An 18,255-nucleotide genomic window follows, 5' to 3' on the forward strand; every position below is an offset into this window, starting at 1 on the left:
TCCAGCTTGTTCACATTGCAGTTTTAGAACCCCAAATATCTGGCTTCTTATGTGTGGGCATAACCAGTGAAAACCCATCTGTGGTAATGAGGTTGGGTCAGAATAGCATACTTAAGCCATATTCTGTATTCCCAAATGTGTTAATCAGAATGAAAACATTGGAATAACCAGTGAAGAAACAGGGTCAGGAGGAAAAGGTGTATAAAAACACACACACCCAAGAAACCCAGAGTTTGTTTTATTATTATTTAAACCAGATTTTTTACATTAATGTTTTAATTCCAGCTCATATCCACAGTTCTTGCACTTGGCTCTACATCCTTTTTTACTCTCATTTTTATCTCATGAAAAGAGAGGTAGACTATGTCTTTTTTCGTTCCACTCATCTCACTGCATTGGTTCAGCTCACTCAAAGACCACAAGCAGCAGGAATGTGGAATAATAATTCTTGCCTTGTAAAATAAAGTGATTGAAAAGAAACAACTGACACTGGATACTAGTCTAACTATGAACAATTACCAATATCAAATACCAGACTGTTAAAGTTGAAATGTTTAAATTCAATTAGTAATTGTTTTTCCAGTAAGAGGGCTGGTAAATAGTAATAATAGCCAGACTTTTTTAAAAAAAGACATGACTAGTCAGTTTTAAAAGCCAGGAGTGTTTTTTTAAAGTCATATGGTTTAAACCAGCCAACCCTGTAAAGAAATAAATACTTCTGATCTCATTTATACCAATGAAAAATAGCTTGAAATGTATGGGTCTGCTAGTTCCTTTTCTGGCTGGCACTCGGTACCATTCTAGCTATATAGAGAAGCTAGAAATTGGATCTATCCTGAAAACTGTCTCACCATACAGAGTCCTTGAACTGGATGTTCTGGGATCTCAGGGAATTGTCTTACTTCTGCGCTGAAACAGGAATGATGTCATATTTGGCTTGTTACCCTACCAATTAATGTGTCCAAAATGTCATTCATTAATTGAAAGGCTGCCTTTCAATCAAAGTGTGCAATCAGCAACCCTTGGCCTAACACCAAAAGTTCTTTTTCCACCAAGCCACCCCCCCCCCCCCCCATCCACCATATGGTCCCTGACTAATAACATGGAGGTAGTACAGCCTTTGATAATGAAAAGGGGCTTTTCATTCAGGGATGATATCAAATGGGGTCAAAAATACTGAATACAATTTTGATAGGTTATGTACCTCATCCGTCAGGAACTATCATGGTCTTATAGCTTTGGTTGCGATCTTTACTATATCAATTATAAAGTTAACTTTTAATTATATCAAATGTATAAACATTATGCAATGTTTATTATTACATTTGTCTGTACAATTATTGTGTTCTCTTCTGTGTGCCTCCCTCTCTCATAAGGGGATAGGGACTGGCTCCATGCTGTTCAGACTATGTTACTATGGTGCTTTTTGTGTGACAATTTTAATTATACAAGGTCTTGGCCTGTAGAGTATTTTTAAATGATGAATCTTGCAGGGGAACATCCTGGTACATACATAATATTCAAGATTGGAAGCTTCTCAGGTGTGGGTGTTTTGTTTTTTGTTTTTCATTCAAAACCAATATTACTATGGGTTCTTGGCATCTCTTGACCTACAACTGCACTCAATAAAAGGCATTGTGCAGTCTGACATACTTTTAACTTTATTTGTCTGACTCCCCAACAGGTCAGACAGCATTGTTTGTTGAGGAAGACAATTAATGGGGTTTTCTTAACAACTTCAATGTAGAAGGATTCTTTTCCTTATTGAAATGTTATGCCTGGACATTCTGTGCCTGAGCTTAACTTTGGAAAACAGACAGATCACCTCCTCAGTTCTGTTCTGCATAACAAGGAGATTTGCTTTGGCATTGTCCTTTTCTCTGAAAGTCAATTCTTCCATTTCAAATGTCAATGTAATTAATGTCTTGGGAACCGTGATGCAAATACTGTATTAGGAACTGTTCTCAGTGAGTTTATGTGGGTGCAGGTGTGGTAACTTGGTCTGTTTGGCTTCCGACCATTTTACCAGCAGCCTGTTCAACTCAAGGCCAAACATCAAATAGATTGAATTTTCATACTTTTAACCTGTTCAGTGAAGACTTACAATTAAAATATCACCTGTTGCTACTAAAAAGTTGTTTAACTGAACTGTCACAGGGCCAAACTAGATGTCATATTAACTACACTAATACAAAAGGCTGTTAGTCCCAACAGAAATTGCCTCTCCAGAATTGCTATTTGCATTTCAAGGGGTAATGGTGGTGATGATGATGGAGGATATTGCCCTGCAGAAGTAGTACTGCTACATCAGGCTTTTGGGTGGGAAGTATACTTTGTCTTTGTTAAGAATTCAGAGACATAGTTGTGTTACTCTGGAACAGGGGTAGGCAACCTTTTTGAGCTGGGGGCCAGGTTGCTGTCCCTTAGACAACTGGGGGGCCGAAGCCAAAAAATAAATAATTAAAAAATGTAAAAAAATTTCAATAAATAAATAAACCGGGACAAATGTAGGACAAAATTTTCAAATGGTGGACACTTTTTTAAAAAAAAACTGGAGGACACGCAAAAAAATTTGCTAATTTAAAAAAAATGTTAATATAAATGCATGTTTCTGAGGCTTCTATAGACAATTGCCCCTGCGTGCGAGAGGCCAAAGGCCCCGGCGGCAATCGGCGGCAGGACTGGGCTGGGGCCGGTCCCAAGGCCTCGCCGGGCCGCATCCGGCCCGCGGGCCGCAGGTTGCCTACCCCTGCTCTGGAATATCAATATGCAAAGGGATCTTGTTGCGCTTGAGATCAGCTGAACAAGTTGTAGTGTAAGCTTTTCTTCTTCCTCAAACACATCTGAGAAAATAGACTTATGCTACAACTTGTCTCACACAGTTAATTTCAGAGATGCTACAAGATCCCTTTTCATTCTGATTGTCTTGGTTAAATCTTTCTTGCAGAAATGTAGAATCCATCAGTTATGTTCATTATGTTGTAGCAAGCATTTTTGTCTTCCACTATAAAGTTCTCAGCTATTATCAGTTCAGTGATTAGTGGGTAAGGACTGACATCTTGCTGATAGTATTATTGAAGTAATAGTAAATCATTAAAACAATGGAACAGAGATTCTTCGTAAACAGAGCTTTCTGACAACCACAGGTGGTGGTGGTGTTTTTTGAAAAAGTCATGCATTCTGTGGCCTGAGTCCAAAAAAACAGCCAGTTCTTAAAAGCCCAAAGTTTTAACTGGGTTCTCAAAAGTCAGCCCCCCACCTCCACACCAGAGTGTCACAACACAAATTACATTTCTAGTTGACCCTTTAAATATAGTTACTGAGCAGATATTGTATCATTGGCAATAGGATTAAATAGATTTAATTAAGCATTGATATCCTCAGAAATTTAATTCATTTGCAATAATGTTAATGGATTTTAACATGTTTAATTGTACATTCAAAGCAAGCAGTGTCACAAACCAAAGAACTGCCAGAGAATATTTGGGTTCTCAGCCTTTGGTCCTACAGCCTTTGGTCCCAGGAACAGTAGCCAACATGGCCCATGTTGAGAGATTCTGGGAGCTGAACTACATAACATCTGGAGAACTAGAGTGTTAGTCCCTTGAGTTCCTGCCATGTCTGTTAGTGAAATATGCTGAGCCTGCTTGGGTTTGTATTACTGGATGTTGGGATGTGTCATACCTTAGGGTGAAATAATGTTTGTCTAAGAAGGATTTGGTTAATGAGCAGATGTGAAGCAGAAGTAATAGGCATGGGAGCGGTCAAGGTCACTTCTTGGAAATGTAAGGTACAAGAGAAATAATGGGGCTCTTGAAGAGAGATGTTTTGGCTTGGGGACAAATGAGTTTTGAGTGCACAAAAAAGTTTGAAATGCTTTGTGTTTTCAAAATGCAGCTGAAATTGCTTTAGCTGTAACAACATCACCATGCTGTGAACTACTTTATTTTTCCAAATAAAGCTTTATGTTTTCACACTGAGGCATGGCTTACCGAACTAAGGTCAGCCAGTACATGACACAGTGGTTGAAAGTTCATGGCATAGATTATAAATGGCACAATTTGTTTTTGGCTCCTTCAGAAGTGTATTTCTGGGAGTCTAAATTACCATCTCCAATTTATGATACTTTGCATCTCTTCTCTTTTTTCTTACCCCCACTCACTCCCAGCAACCCCTGTACTGGTCACTTGCCCTTCAAGCACCATGGATTATTTGAGAGAGAATGGCATAAAGCTTGAAAGATTCCTGTCAAAATACCTCTGAAATGCCCTTCAGAAAAAGCTTTGTAAAACACCATCCATCATCATCATCATCATCATCATCATCATCATCATCATCATCTCTAATTTCCGCTTTCCCGCCAGAGTTGGGACCCAAAGAGTACAATAAAATACTTGTTAAACCAGAGGTGGGCAAAGTGTGGCCATTGAAGTCCCCACCATTCCCTTAAAATCCTTCCTGTTATATAAAATTAGCATGATTTGGGGATTTTTTTTGTCCCTACCCACACAGAAAGCCCCCAACTTCATGGGAAAAGAACCCAGAAATAGTTCTCCCTCACCTCACCAGTAAGTAGCTCAGAACTCTGTCCTACCCTCAGATTCTTCAGTGAGGGTTTGCAGAGAAAACAGAAGTATTTAGACTTACTCTCTAGGAGGTGCATCCCACAGTGGAGCTGCGAGAAACTGGTGGCCCCCATGCACTTTCTCACTCTGTTAAATCTAAACTGGTATCTCCCCCCTACCCTCCGCACATTCTGTTTCCTTTGAATTACAGTTACATCCTCATTGCCAACAACAAAAACTTTACACACAACTGGATTATTTTTACAGTGTTCATTCCCATCTCTGCTATTGACTAATACTGTTCTGTGTTCTGTTTACTTACAGAAAATTTCATAGGCTGCCCTATTTTTCATACCCTTTCATTAACTTTCCCATTTTGATTGTGAAAGAGGCTTGATCAAAATCTATATGTGATTAATTACAAACTCTTCAACAATGAGGCACCATGTGTATTGTAGCTGGGCACCTAATTTCAGCCCTTGGTGACCCAGTTCAAGAATCAGGAACTGGAGCCAATATTTGTTTTGCAATAACTGCTCACTTGCCACAGAAAAATTTCTTAACAGAGTTCAAAAGCAATGGGATAAAATACACAATGTCTTTAAAATTTATACATGTTTTACAGCTCTTAAAGCTAATTTCTGATGAGAGGCTTCCCTTACAAATTTACCAAAGAGACTGCAAGCCATTCCACTGTAAATCAAATACAATTTGGATTTTGGAGCTGCATTGCTGCTCTTGCTCTCTATCATATGATGGTCAATGATGCCTGTTTAGATGGCTTTTTGGCCTACAGATTACATCATCCCTAGCCAGTGTAGCCAAGAGTATGAAGGCAGTGGGAGTTGAAGTTCAGAAACATCTGCAAAGGCAGACTTGCCCAAACCTCAGTTGAAGCAATTCCACAGTATTGAACCTCTTTTGCTTATTTAGTAACATGTGCCATCTCATTTTCTTTCTCATCTAGCTGGCAGGATATAAATAGAATCATAGAGTTGGAAGAGGAGACCACAAGGGCCATCCAGCCTTTGTTTAAAGACCTCCAAAGATGGAGGCTCTATCGCACTCTGAGGGGAATGTGTTTTACTGTTGAACAGTTCTTACCGTAAGGAAGTTCTTCCTAATGTTTAGGTGGAATCTCTCTTCCTATAGCTTCCATCCATTGTTCTGGATACTGTTCTCTCAAATTACATTTGAGTTTGAATATTGTAGTCCAGGGGTGGGAACTGTATTATTCATGGGGGGCTTTTGTGTATCCTGTTGAGCTCGTAATTAAAGAAACTCTTGACAGTTGAAAATGGGAAATGTTGAGGTGGTGGCCCTGTTATGCCCAAGATTGTAAGGGCAACCTGTTTATCCTGAGAGCGTGTAATGAAAACCTCTCCCTCTGTGGACTTATTCACAGCAAGGCTGAGAAAGACATTGAGACACCAAATTTGGTTTTAAACACCATGCATGTAACATTTATTGAATCACACAAGTAACACAACCATTGATTATCAAGAGCTCTTTCACTCACACATTCATACAATACTCACACACACTTTCCTTCCGCCGAACATTGATCAGTTGTTCTCGAAGGCTGGGGATGACACCGTTGCCGCGGATGGTGCCAACAAAATGGAGATGAAAGTCCAGGGTCTTTATACTTTTTCTTCTCTCTGGCTCTTGGCTGCTGAAGTCTTGCAATATTACAGCCCATTACTCAACTTCCTCTTTTGGGAGGACAGACAGGTTGTTCAGATCAGTCCGTGTTCAAAGCAACTCGTTCTGTTCAAAGTTCTCCATTGTCCTGTCAGTTCCTCATCATGGCGACTGAGGAGATAAGGTTCTTCCCGGTCATGGTTCGTCACACCTGGACGGCACCCCGCTTCAGCTTCCAAGTTTTCAGACTTTCCTCGCCTCGGTTGCCAAATACCTTCGTCACATCAGTGCTTTGCGCGGAACCATCTTGTTTGTTCCTTTAGCTATGTTTAAAGCACAATTCCTTGGTTCTTCGGTTCTTCAGCTCTGAGTTTAAGTCAGAACTCACGCATTCCTCTTACAGCCCTTACCCTCCAAAGATGTTTGCTTCCATTCCACTACATTTTGTATCTTCATGAGATGTCAAGACTGGCAGATTATGCATATTGTCTGTTCCTGTTAGCTAGAGACAGTTTCTTATCTGTGTATTTTCTGTTTCTTGCTGACTAGACAAACACTGCAGGCTGTGAATGACCCTATTCTGTGCTCCTTGTCAAAGAGACTGTTCCTTGGGTGTCATGAGGAGGCTTTGGTTAGATCTCCTGACATCTAAAATCTTTGTGTATCCAGGATTGCATTGTGCACAGATTTCTTTCTCCTCCTCCTGCAGTGTAAACTGAAATAACATGGTTGGTGTCAGTTTGTCAGCATTGGCAGTGCTGGGGAGAACCAGTCTGTTCTAAACTATGGATTACTGAAAATAACTGTGGTTTTAGCAGAGATCTAAAAAGCAGTAGACTTCTGTTTTGGGAATAAACTAGTGGGGACCCATGGAATAATATGGTTGAGGTGGGTGCAAGGTTGGTGAAAGCGATCTTTCAGGCCATTGTCTCCAACTACAAATGTCTTAAATTGAGAGGTAATGACACAAGAAGTTTGGACAACAACTTCACCATCCCCTGTCATTGGCCATCCTGGGTGAAGTTGACTCTTAGACCAATACATCTTGAACTCCAAATGATCAATGCAGTTTTAAAGAATCCATTAGTAGGAGGATTTGGTTGCAACTAAGAACATATCCTTGAGTCTACACATGATTGAAGTTGAGCCTAATATCTGCATTTAAGTCTTTGGCTTCCCTCCTTCCAAACTCCTGCTCTTGTCCAGCTGAAATCTATGGCTGTGTGGAAGTACTACATAACCAACAATCATAGGCACATAATGTGCAGCTTTTCATCCATTTGCCTCCTTACTTCAGTGATCATCCCTGCTTGTAGTAATCCATGCTTGTGTTTTTCACCTCCCATCAGATAAGCTAGCAGTGCGCCATAGCAACATGGGGACTGAATCTGTCAATTTTCACACACTTACTAGGAAACACCAGAGCTTGAGTGCCAAGTGATGGATTTCAGAAATTCTGAATTTGGACTACTTTAAACCACCTGACCCTTGAATATATTACCCCTTTTCTGATAGACCTTCATAGGAACAGAGGCGGCTGTTTTCATATTTGAATCAGAGCATAAATCCATTTACCTCAGAGTTGGTAGTTCAGGCAGGATGTTTCCCAAGTCTTATCAGGATTTATTTTAAAGCTTTCTCATCTAAGTACTAGCTGGGATTGATCGTACATAACTTCCTAAATCAGAGGGTGTGGTACATATTTATAAGTGTTTCCTTTCTGTATCCTTCAATAATCATTTGGGAAGAGGATTATTTGATGTATCTACCATATGATAGCTGCCGAACACATCTGGGACCAAACAAGATACTTTCTTTTCTACCATGCACTCAAAGTAGTGATCCCTTTGTGCTTTTGATGAAGGATTCATGATCCCTAGAACTTTCTGTTGCAGTATATTTGTTAAGTTTTAAAGGACGTAAGGGATGTTTGGCCCTCCAGAGTTTATTGGACTATTTCAGCTGTCATCTTTGATCATTGTTTGTGCTATCTGAGGCTGATGGAGAGTTGGGAATCCCAACAACTACAGCAATGATGGGCAACCTGTGACCCTCCAGATGTTACTGGACTGCAGTTCTCTTTAGATCTAGCCAGCATAGCTAGTGGTGAAAGAATATGGGAGCTGTAGTCTAACAACATCTGGAGAGTGCCAGGTTGTCAAACTTGGGTCTAGAGAACCCAATCGCTGTTTATAATATACTTAATTATTGCATATACAAGTTGAGTATCCCTTATCCAAAATGCTTGGAACCTGAAGAGTTCCGTTTTGGGGCTTTTTTTTTCCTTTCAGATTTTGGAATACTTACATTTATTTTCACATAGATTATAAGGCAAAATGAGGCTGCAGAGAGACTGACAATCTGTGAAATTGTGGGAATCCACTTGTGGTACTTGGCAAGAATCCACACCTCCCACCATTTCACAGATGTTTGTGCCTCTCTCCAACCTTACAAATATGGTTCAGGTATATAGCTCAAAAAGTTGTGGATTTTGGAATTTAGGATAAGGGGTATTCAACTTGTACTATGTCAGATTGCTACAGCTTCCTGGAACAGAATGCTGTAAAGGAAGCACTTGTAATCTAAAACATAGGAAGGACACCGGGTTGTCCAACCCTGAGTTATATTACTTGCTAGTGTGGTTTAGTGGTTTGAGCATTGTACTGTGACTTTGGAGACCAGGGTTCAGGTCCTTGCTTGGCCATGGAAACTCACTGGGTGACTTTGAACAAGTCACATTCTCTCAACCTCAGCGGAAGGAAAAGACAAACCTCTGAACTAATCTTGGCTCAAAAACAACCTATGATAGGTTTGTCTTAGGCTTGCCATAAGTTGGAAGTGACTTGAAATCACACCAGCACAGTAACAAAATGTAAAGAGGAATAGAAAGAATGAGAAGGGAAAGAATATTGTGTAGGTCTCAGAATGTTGGGGATAACAGTAGCAGTCAGAAGAAATCAAAGTCATTTCAGAGTTGACAGAAGCCTCAAAAGAGGGTTTTACTGTAGTTGCCTCAGTCCAGGGAATTGAAAGCATACCATAGATTTGGAAAATCAGAAGTGTACTGCATACTGGTTATTTAGAAAACTTTTGGAAATGTTTGCTCTATTGTAGTGTGCCATTCCTGCTGAATTTTTCTTGTGAGGTGACACTGAGAAGTTCAACAGAGAATGTGCCATTGTTTGTAGGCAACAGTGGCCCTATTACTGTGTAGGAAGGCTGGGCATGAGCATGCTGACAAAGAACATTCTGTCTGTTTATAAAGACTTATCCATTCACAAAGGGTACAGCATGAGTTCTATGGAAACCTTTGTGGGAGCACTTGGTTCATAGTGTAGCTTTTGAACTCCATGTATATCTGTAACTATAAGCCTGACTTAATAACCATTCTTTCCACCATCCTGCAAGCACAGAGGGCTAGAAATGAGACATTGCTTAGATTCACACATCATGGTAAGCCAAGGATCCATATGAACCTTGCCTTACTGTTGGTGAGTAGTCTGTTGATGCATGCTTCCCATGCAGGTGAAGCATCAAAACAAACCAAGAACCAAAGTAACTTGTTCATTTTGGCATGTGAATCCAACAGGAAGCCAGCTCTTCCACTTAATTTCCTCCTGACAAGCCAGAGTTAACCTTAAAAGAAACTGTGGATTATTTTCTTAATGGAGACTTCTGTTATGTTTATATGCCACAATAAATAAACTAATAGCCAGGCCTGTTGCAAGTAAGAATAATCAGACAGCACATATCAGCATGATGTCATCCTGGACAAGGTAGAATTCCTTTAAATTCTGAAATGTCTTGACCTCTGAAGGCAGCCAGATTCTTACTTCCTTTGCCCACATGCTTAGATAAAGGAAGAATCAGCAGGAGAATTTTTGTCAGAGGACAAGGATGTTTGACCTGGCAAGGTGAGTGAAATTGTGATGCCTGGTTGTGTGTGTGTGTGTGTGTGTGGTGGAAGAGCAGATGGACTGAAAAAAATTGGAACTGGACTATGGTGGTAAAGAGAAAAGCTAGTTGTGATCATATGACCTTCTGGGTGTAGTGTTATAAGATCTGTTCCTAAGTGGCAGTTTTTTTATGCGCGTGGAATCAGGCATTTGACATTTTGGTCAATTTTAAAGCATTAACATTTCACAGTTGTGGCAAATTCTAGTGTCATCTTGTTCCCAGAAGCTTTAGGCCATGTCAGTACTAATATTAATGGCCAGAATCCCAGATGGAACTTACTTCTCTGTAAGTGCACTTGCACATGTGGGAATTAGAATTGGTTAGTTCCGTAATGTCTCTTTACAAGGCAACCCTTGCCTTCTCTAGAATGCAATGTCTCACTCTGACTCCTTGTCTTCAAAGGCCACCTCACCCCTGTCCATAGCTAACAACTGGTACTCTCACCCTGTTGCCAATTTCATTCTGTGTGGGTTGAGCCTGTAGAGGATCTGCCTTCAGCCTTTGGAGCAGCATTTCCCAACCTGATGGACTTCTGCTAATAGGGATTCTTCATTATGCGGTGTTTCTGCATATGTTCCCTTGTCAAAAGGAGCCCTGCTCTGCTGAAGGGTCTGGGAGCTGCAGTCCAAAATAATAGTAACAGCAACAACAAACATATCCAAACTCTTCCATTGTTGTATAGATCAGTTCAAAATTGTTGGCCAGAATAGGTTGGGAATGGGGTAAGACCAACTGGCTTTATCCCCTGTTCAGCCTATTAAAAAGTACTTAACACAAAGATGTTGTTAACTTTATTAAATATTTGTTCAGTTAGTTAATCAGTGCCTCAGTCCTTCTTCAAAGGACCACTTTAACTTTCTCGGCACAGTTTTTCCAACTTTTAGATTCTTAATGTAAGTATGAGATAGGTGCTCTATGAAGATTCTTTTCTTCTTTCAGGACACTTACCAAGCTTTAAGTGTGATGAGTGTTTAACTGAATGACTGCTCCTAACATTTTGTACTTTGGGTTTTTCACACGGAACTCAAATGAACAGCAGCATAGAAGCCAGCTGCGTGGAACCAGCTGAGAACAGGAGGAAACCTGTTGAGTCACTTTCCTGCAATAGTTTCAGAATACCACACACAAATTCTGTGAAGAGGCAGTCTTGTACACAAAGAACTGCTACTAAATTGCATCAGGCTGCTTCATACCTGACACATGAATCACCAAGTATTCTCAGTGCTCATTGCTGTAGTACAGAATAAGTACCTACTTCAGTTATGAGTGCCTTTTGTTTCCTCCACCCAGCAGCTAGCAATCTTTCTTTTATAGGCTGTTACAAACCACATTACTGGATAGCTACACATTTCCTGATTTTACTGAAATGTTGATTATGGGATGGGAACCTGTGGTCCTTCAGCTGATGAGCAGTTTCCACAAACCCTGATTATTGCTCAAACTTGTGGCACTGCTGGTGCTTCCCACCACTTCTCAAGGACCACTGATTCTCAACACACACCTGCACAGTCTTAGTTATGAGCGAGAATTGGCTACTTTTAGAAAGTCACAGCCTGCCTGTCTACTATTGTGCCTTTAAGAACAGATTAACCTCCATAAAGCAGCAAGTGATCCATTTCTAGGTTTAGAGACAAGAATTCTCCTTCCTGATAGCAGACAATGGTGCATGTAGTAGTAAGAATGTCTTTGATGGGATAAATATTAGGGTTAAACATTGCTTGTTTTTTAACATATTATTTGAGTTTATTAATATAAACATTTTCCCTTACAAGCCAACAAATTAATCATATCCGATCTCAAAAATATTCTCAACTATTTACCAATCCTTCATACACACACACACACATCATATTTCCTCTATTTATTTATTTTTGCCCCTCCCCCATCCACCCCAGGAATGGTGTTTTCTTTTTAATTTCTTTTTCCTCCCATGTGGAAAATCATTTTAACTGTTTCCTTAACAATTTCATACCCTTCTCCTTGGGCTAAGCAATATTGCCATTGAAGTTAATGGAACTTGGCAATCATGTATCCTGGGTGAACCACGTCCCTGTACTTTACGACAAATAAAATACAGTAGCTCAGTGCAAACAGTGCAAAGAAGGCATCATTACATAACTGACATTCCAGTGTTTTTTATCCCCTGCTGGCATGTTCTCTGTTATCTTAATGCACTTTTGTGTTTATTTGTATCGGCTGCCTGGTTTGCTTTGTTTGCTTCCAGGGATTGAAGGTAGTGTTCAGTCTCCCCTTAAGGTTTCCTAGTTTAGCAAGAATCTGGATGGCTCCAAACTCAGTCACTGCAAAACAGTTGTCATGCTATTTATGACCTAATAAAATCCTGTATTTGTCCTGGGTCCAAGCTACTATATTTGGAACGCTGCCTTTCCCCGTATTAACCTGCTGGTATCTTAAAATCCTAAGGAGAGACCTTTGCCCCTGTCCAATAAGTGGTGTGCTTGGGACGAACATGAGAGAGAGCCTTCTCAATGGCTGATCCCAGGCTCAGGAACTCTCTGCTAAAGGAGGACAGATTTGTTCATTGTCTTGCCCTCTATCTAGCAAGCAGTTCCACTTTTAGTCAGGCAGACCTTTGGCTTTTTGACTTGTTTGCTGAAAGCAGGTTTTAATCTGAGAATCACAGATTCTCCAAAGAAAGAGACTTCACCACACTCTGAGGAAGTGTGTTCCACTGTCAAGCAGCTCTTACTGAGATTAGGAAAGTTACTTCTTTTGGACAACGAATCCCAGAATCCCAGTGGCCATGGAGGGTAGGGATTCTGGGAGCCATAATCCAGAAAATAAGCTTTAACTTGAATACGAAGGATACTCTTCAATGTTGTGTATAATCTTGTATTATTTGTATTTTATTGCTAGTTGCCTTGATGGCTATTTTAGTGGAAATGCGGGATAAGGCTTTTTTAAAAATGAAAAAACAAAAACACATCAGATGGAAGAGATACATCTTGGATGCTATAGAATCTTCCTTACTGACCAGTGCTTTTAGTCCAAAAGCTAGATTTCCCCCCATTTACAGGTTCTAGAAAACCATTCAGAATTTGGCATAGGGACATAGCTAAGTTAAGCAAGTTTAAATTTTGGCAAGGCAAAAGACCGAGAATCAGGTTTAAAACTCTTCAAGATGTACGAGAGAGATGGGGATTGGCAGTTCCAAATTTGCAGACATATTTTGAAGCTTGCAGACTTCTCTGGATGAGAGATTGGATGCATTTAAATGATAGAAGACTTTTAGAATTAGAGGAGGAAGGATTAAAATTTGGTTGACATGCATATCTGGCCTATAATAAAGAAAAAAAATTAACATTCAACAATCATTGTGTGAGGAAAAACCTCTTATTACATTGGAAAAACTATAAGAATAGAATAATGTAGAAATTTTCTATGTGGCTGCCTCCCCAGGAAGCTATATATAGTAAAGAAATGTATAGAGAAAAGAAATGGTTTAAATATAGCAAAATTATAAAGAAACATATGGGGAAAATAAAAATTAAAACACAAGAAGAACTGCAACAATTGGGATTTGATCTGGGATGGTTTGAGTATAGACAAATTTATGAAAGAACAATGATGGATTTAAAGATATTTGGGGCAGAGGAAAAAAAATCAGACTTGGAAAAAATACTATATGATGAAAATTCAAAGTTAATAGGGAAATTATATCAAAAATTATTAGAAATTGAAATGGAGGATGAAACAATGAAAGATACTATGGTTAATTGGCCAAATTTGACCAATGGGGGAAAATGTGGAACAGAGGGATCAAATATACGGCATCACAAATTATGAAAGAAAACTGGTATAAAATGTTCTAGAGATGGTACCTAACCCCAGAGAAGTTAGCCAAGATTTACAAAAACAATAAGTGCTGGAAATGTGGTGAAGCAGTAGGAACATTTATGCATTGTTGGTGGTCATGCAAATATTCTAAAAATTATTGGAAAAAGCTGACACAAATGTTAAAGACTAGACCAAAAGACAAAATTGATAAAGATTGGTTATTAATTTTGGAATATATGAAGGAGCATCGGAAGAACACAATAATAAAAATAAAATAATAAAATTTATTTATATACCGCTATTCCATGGATCATAGCGGTTTACAGCATAGTAAAAACAATTTAAAAACACAATATACAATAAGATAACAAGATAAAAACAACAATACAATTACAAGGCTGACAGAATGGAAAAACGTCACATTCAGGGGGAGAAAAATAACACCAACGATTCATGGGGGGAATGCCTGATGAAAAAGGTAAGTCTTCAAGTTTTTCTTGAAAACGTCAAGGGAGGTGGACATGCGGAGCTCATTAGGGAGTGCGTTCCAGAGTCTAGGGGCTGAGACAGAATAAGCCCTCCTCGTAACAGCGTAGCGGACATCTGGAACCGTCAACAGATGTCTTTCTCCTGATCTAAGAGTGCTGATATACTGATATAACATGGAGTAAAATATAAGTGATGTAAGTGATATAAAAAGAATATATATTAATAAATAGAACTCAGTAAATGTAGTAAGGCCAATTAGCTAGAGATGTAAGAGAATAGAAAATAGAATGGCATAGTATAGTTTAATAATTTAATAGTAGAAGATAAATTGAAAAGAGAATAAATAATAGGGATATTATGTTGTAACAGACAAATATAAGGGAGGGAGGGAGGGAGGGAGGGAGGGAGGGAGGAAGTCAATGTTTGAGATGGTTTAGATGAATTGGAATAAAAAAAGGGAAGAATGAGTTTTAGAGGGATTAGGCATGTAGGTAAGATATAGATGAAGTACAGGAAGGTTAGAGTAATTGTAGAAGGTTAGAGAGGGTGGGGAAGGAATGGAGGTAGATTGGAGGAGAGGGGTAGAAGAGATGGATAAGACAAGGCTTGTGATTGGAGAAAGGAGGAGAGGAAGATGGAAGGGGGGGGGATAAGGAGAAGGGTGTGAGGGAAGTTATTTCTTTGGACCATCACAAAGCATAGCCCAAAAGTAATTTTTCCAAGTTCTAGTGGACACAATCCTTTCAGGAAGGGTTCCACAAGACTTTTCCTTTTACTTAATTGAAATTGCACATGTCTGTTTTGCTTTGGATATAGAGAAAGGGCTGGTAGCTTTTGATGAGTTTTATTCAGGAATGCAGATTTAGTTGGGGAAACATGAGCTGATGTGTGTGTTGTGAAAGAAATAACCTGATCTGTGTAATGCCTTTCTGCAAACAGGCAAAGGAAATGCAACGCAGTGTTAAAAGTAGCCTTCTGACTTCTGCACTGCTGCTGTTATCTGCTGTCTGCAATCTTGCTAATTCGGAACAAAATCCTGTTAACTGGGATCTAAGAGAGCTGATCTAAGTGGCTTGTTCAGAATGGGAAGTTGGCTCACCAGCCCTGATTTGCATGAGCCACATGTCTGGATTTGCTCATGGTGGAGGGCAAAACCTGCTTCTCTGGCCAATGATATCAGGCTGATCTAGGAGTGGTGATAATTCCATGAAAGTGACTAACACACATGATTTTCAGAAAGACAATAAGAACGCAGAGAGGAGGGATATAAAACATCTTTTTAGCATGTTCCTTCACGGATTTCCTCTGTTTCTTCAGATCATTAATGGGCTACAGTCGTCTTAGTGAAAATCTGTCTCTTCTCCCCACACCGGCCATAATGAAAGAGAATAGGCCATAGTAAGGGAGGATATTTGGTATCATGATGATGATGAGCGTATTATCCCCTCATTCCCATGCAACAGCTGCTTCTGAGGGAGGGGCACTGTAGTGGCTATTTCTAACTTTTGTAACATGTGGATTGCTTTCCTGGTCAGCGTTGCCAATTTCTGGGGAATTCCCTGGAATCTGGGGAATTTATTTAATTTCTTTCAGGGGATTTTGACTGAATATTCCGGTAAATATTGGGGAATTCCAGGGATTTGGGATTTTGGTAAAACGTTCTGGGGAATATCTTCGAGGCTTGTTGGCCACACTGTTCGTGATACTGTTGTATCCAAGGCAGTGGAGTTGATATGCCAGACCTTCAGCTCTGGCTCCTCTATTTTCAGCAGTACAAACAAATTTACAGTAGCATAAGGAATTCCATCACCTTCACGTGAATCACCAGGCTTTAGAACATACAGTATATTTATTTGATGAAAAGGTGGCGGGGTACAGACCACCCAAAAAGGGAGGTCTGCTGGTGCCTTGCTTTGCTGCGCGAGGGAGCCACAGTGGACAAACCGTGCGGCTCCCTCGCTCAGCAAAAAGGACCGGCAAAAGGTGGGTCCTTCTTGCGGTGCCATAAGGATGTTGCAGTATGCCAATGGCGCACTGATGTCCTTATGACGCTGGGATGTGCGGACGCTAAGTGTACAGGGTGCCGCCATTTTGGCGCCCCCATCACATGCTGGGGTGAGGCCAATATGGGCGGTGCGCCCTTGGCCAACCCCTAGCACGTGACGGGTGCGCCACAAAGGCCCGTCTAGATCGGGCCAATATGAAAAAGAAAATTTTCATAAACTCCTATGTACGTTAAAATGCAACAAAGTGTGTATTTCATAGAATTATAAAACATGGAGTTGGAAGAGACCTCAAGGGCCATCACATCCAACCCTCTGCCATGCAGAAATCCCCAGTGAAAGCATTCCCAACAGATGGCCATCCAGCCTCTGTTTAAAGATCTGCAAAGAAGAAGACTCCACCACACTCTGAGGGAGTGTCTTCAACTGTCGAACAGCTCTTACTGTCAAGAAGTTCTTCCTAATGCTGGAGTGGAATCTCTTTCCCTATAGTTTGTATCCGTTGCTTAGTGTCCTAGTCTCTGAAGCAGCAGAAGACATCTCAAGCATGATAGCCCTTCAGATATTTAAACAGGGCTATCATATCGCCTCTTAATCTTCTCTTCTCCTTTTTAAAATATCATTATTATTTTATACATTTTAAAAAGGGTTTTACAGAAACATAGTATATGTCTTAAAATTAAAGAATATATAAAATTAAGACAAACAGAGCATAATACATATATTGTTACACTGCTACTATATTTGTTTATTTTGAAGTTGGAGTCAAAGTTGGCACATTTCTACCAACTCTTACTCCACTCCAAATTGCTTTTGACTGACTTCATAACTCAGACTCCATAATTTCGACTGCACAGCCCTGGTTGTATCTAGTTTTCTTTTGTATTTTCTCAACTTTCACTTTGTGGTTGGGAGGGTTCCTGAGACCTTCCCATTTCAAGATCAGACTTCTCCCTTGACCACTCTGGCCATCATTATCTGCACAATACTTCCCCAGCAGCTGAGGAAAGGTCCTCCATCTATATCAGCTGCCTTGTCCAGGCCTCTTTGAGTTAGCCAACATTTGCTACATGTAGTTCCTTGGAAGCTAAGATTGTCAAGTTGAGGCTATCATACTTTGGCCACATAATGAGAAGGCATGGATCGCTAGAAAAAACAATAATGCTAGGAAAAGTAGAGGGTGAAAGAAGGAAGAGAAGACCACAGACCAGATGGATGGACTCAGTCAGGGGGGTTATGGACATGGACTTGCAGGGCCTGACCAGAACAGTGGAGGATAGGGTAAGATGCCTCATCCAAAGGGTCGCCATGAGGCAGAATCAACCCAAGGGCAGCTAACAACAGCAACAAGTTCCTTCCCCACTGCCATGTTCCTTTCCTTGCACTTTGTGGCATAGATTGTAAACCCGAGGGCAGGCTGAGGCAGGGAACTGTCTTATTAACAATCTGTAAACCCCTCGGGGAGCCTTTTTGGTAAAGGGCAGGGTATAAATGTTCTAAATGAATAAGCAGCAAAGTGTCTCAAAAGCAAAACATTATTTGTATTGCAGCAAAGGAGAGTGAGATTTACAGGTAGCATGCAAGCACAATAAAAGGGGTAGAGCAAAAGTGAAATTATGTGAGGGCTATTTAATGCATGTTAGTTTTTAGTAAACTCTATACTGCATCCTTAATTCAGAGATGAACAGTGTTGCCTTGTTCTTCACAACTCACTTTGGGAAACTGTGTGTATACATGTTTGTTACAAATCTTGGCAAAATTACTATTTGGATTATAATCCCAACAGTCCCCCAGCCAGC

General features: G+C 40.1%; 1 protein-coding gene across 1 annotated transcript in view; it reads left to right on the forward strand.

Annotated features, from left to right (window-relative positions):
* PEDS1 (plasmanylethanolamine desaturase 1) overlaps nucleotides 1-18,255 on the forward strand; it is a 42,856-nt gene that overhangs the window by 9,784 nt on the left and 14,817 nt on the right. The gene's annotated exons all lie outside the window — the stretch shown is intronic.

This window comes from Sceloporus occidentalis, unplaced genomic scaffold (assembly GCF_023333645.1).
Source record: "Sceloporus occidentalis isolate IW3139 unplaced genomic scaffold, rSceOcc1.0.p SCAF_3, whole genome shotgun sequence".
Classification (NCBI taxonomy): Eukaryota; Metazoa; Chordata; class Lepidosauria; order Squamata; family Phrynosomatidae; genus Sceloporus; species Sceloporus occidentalis.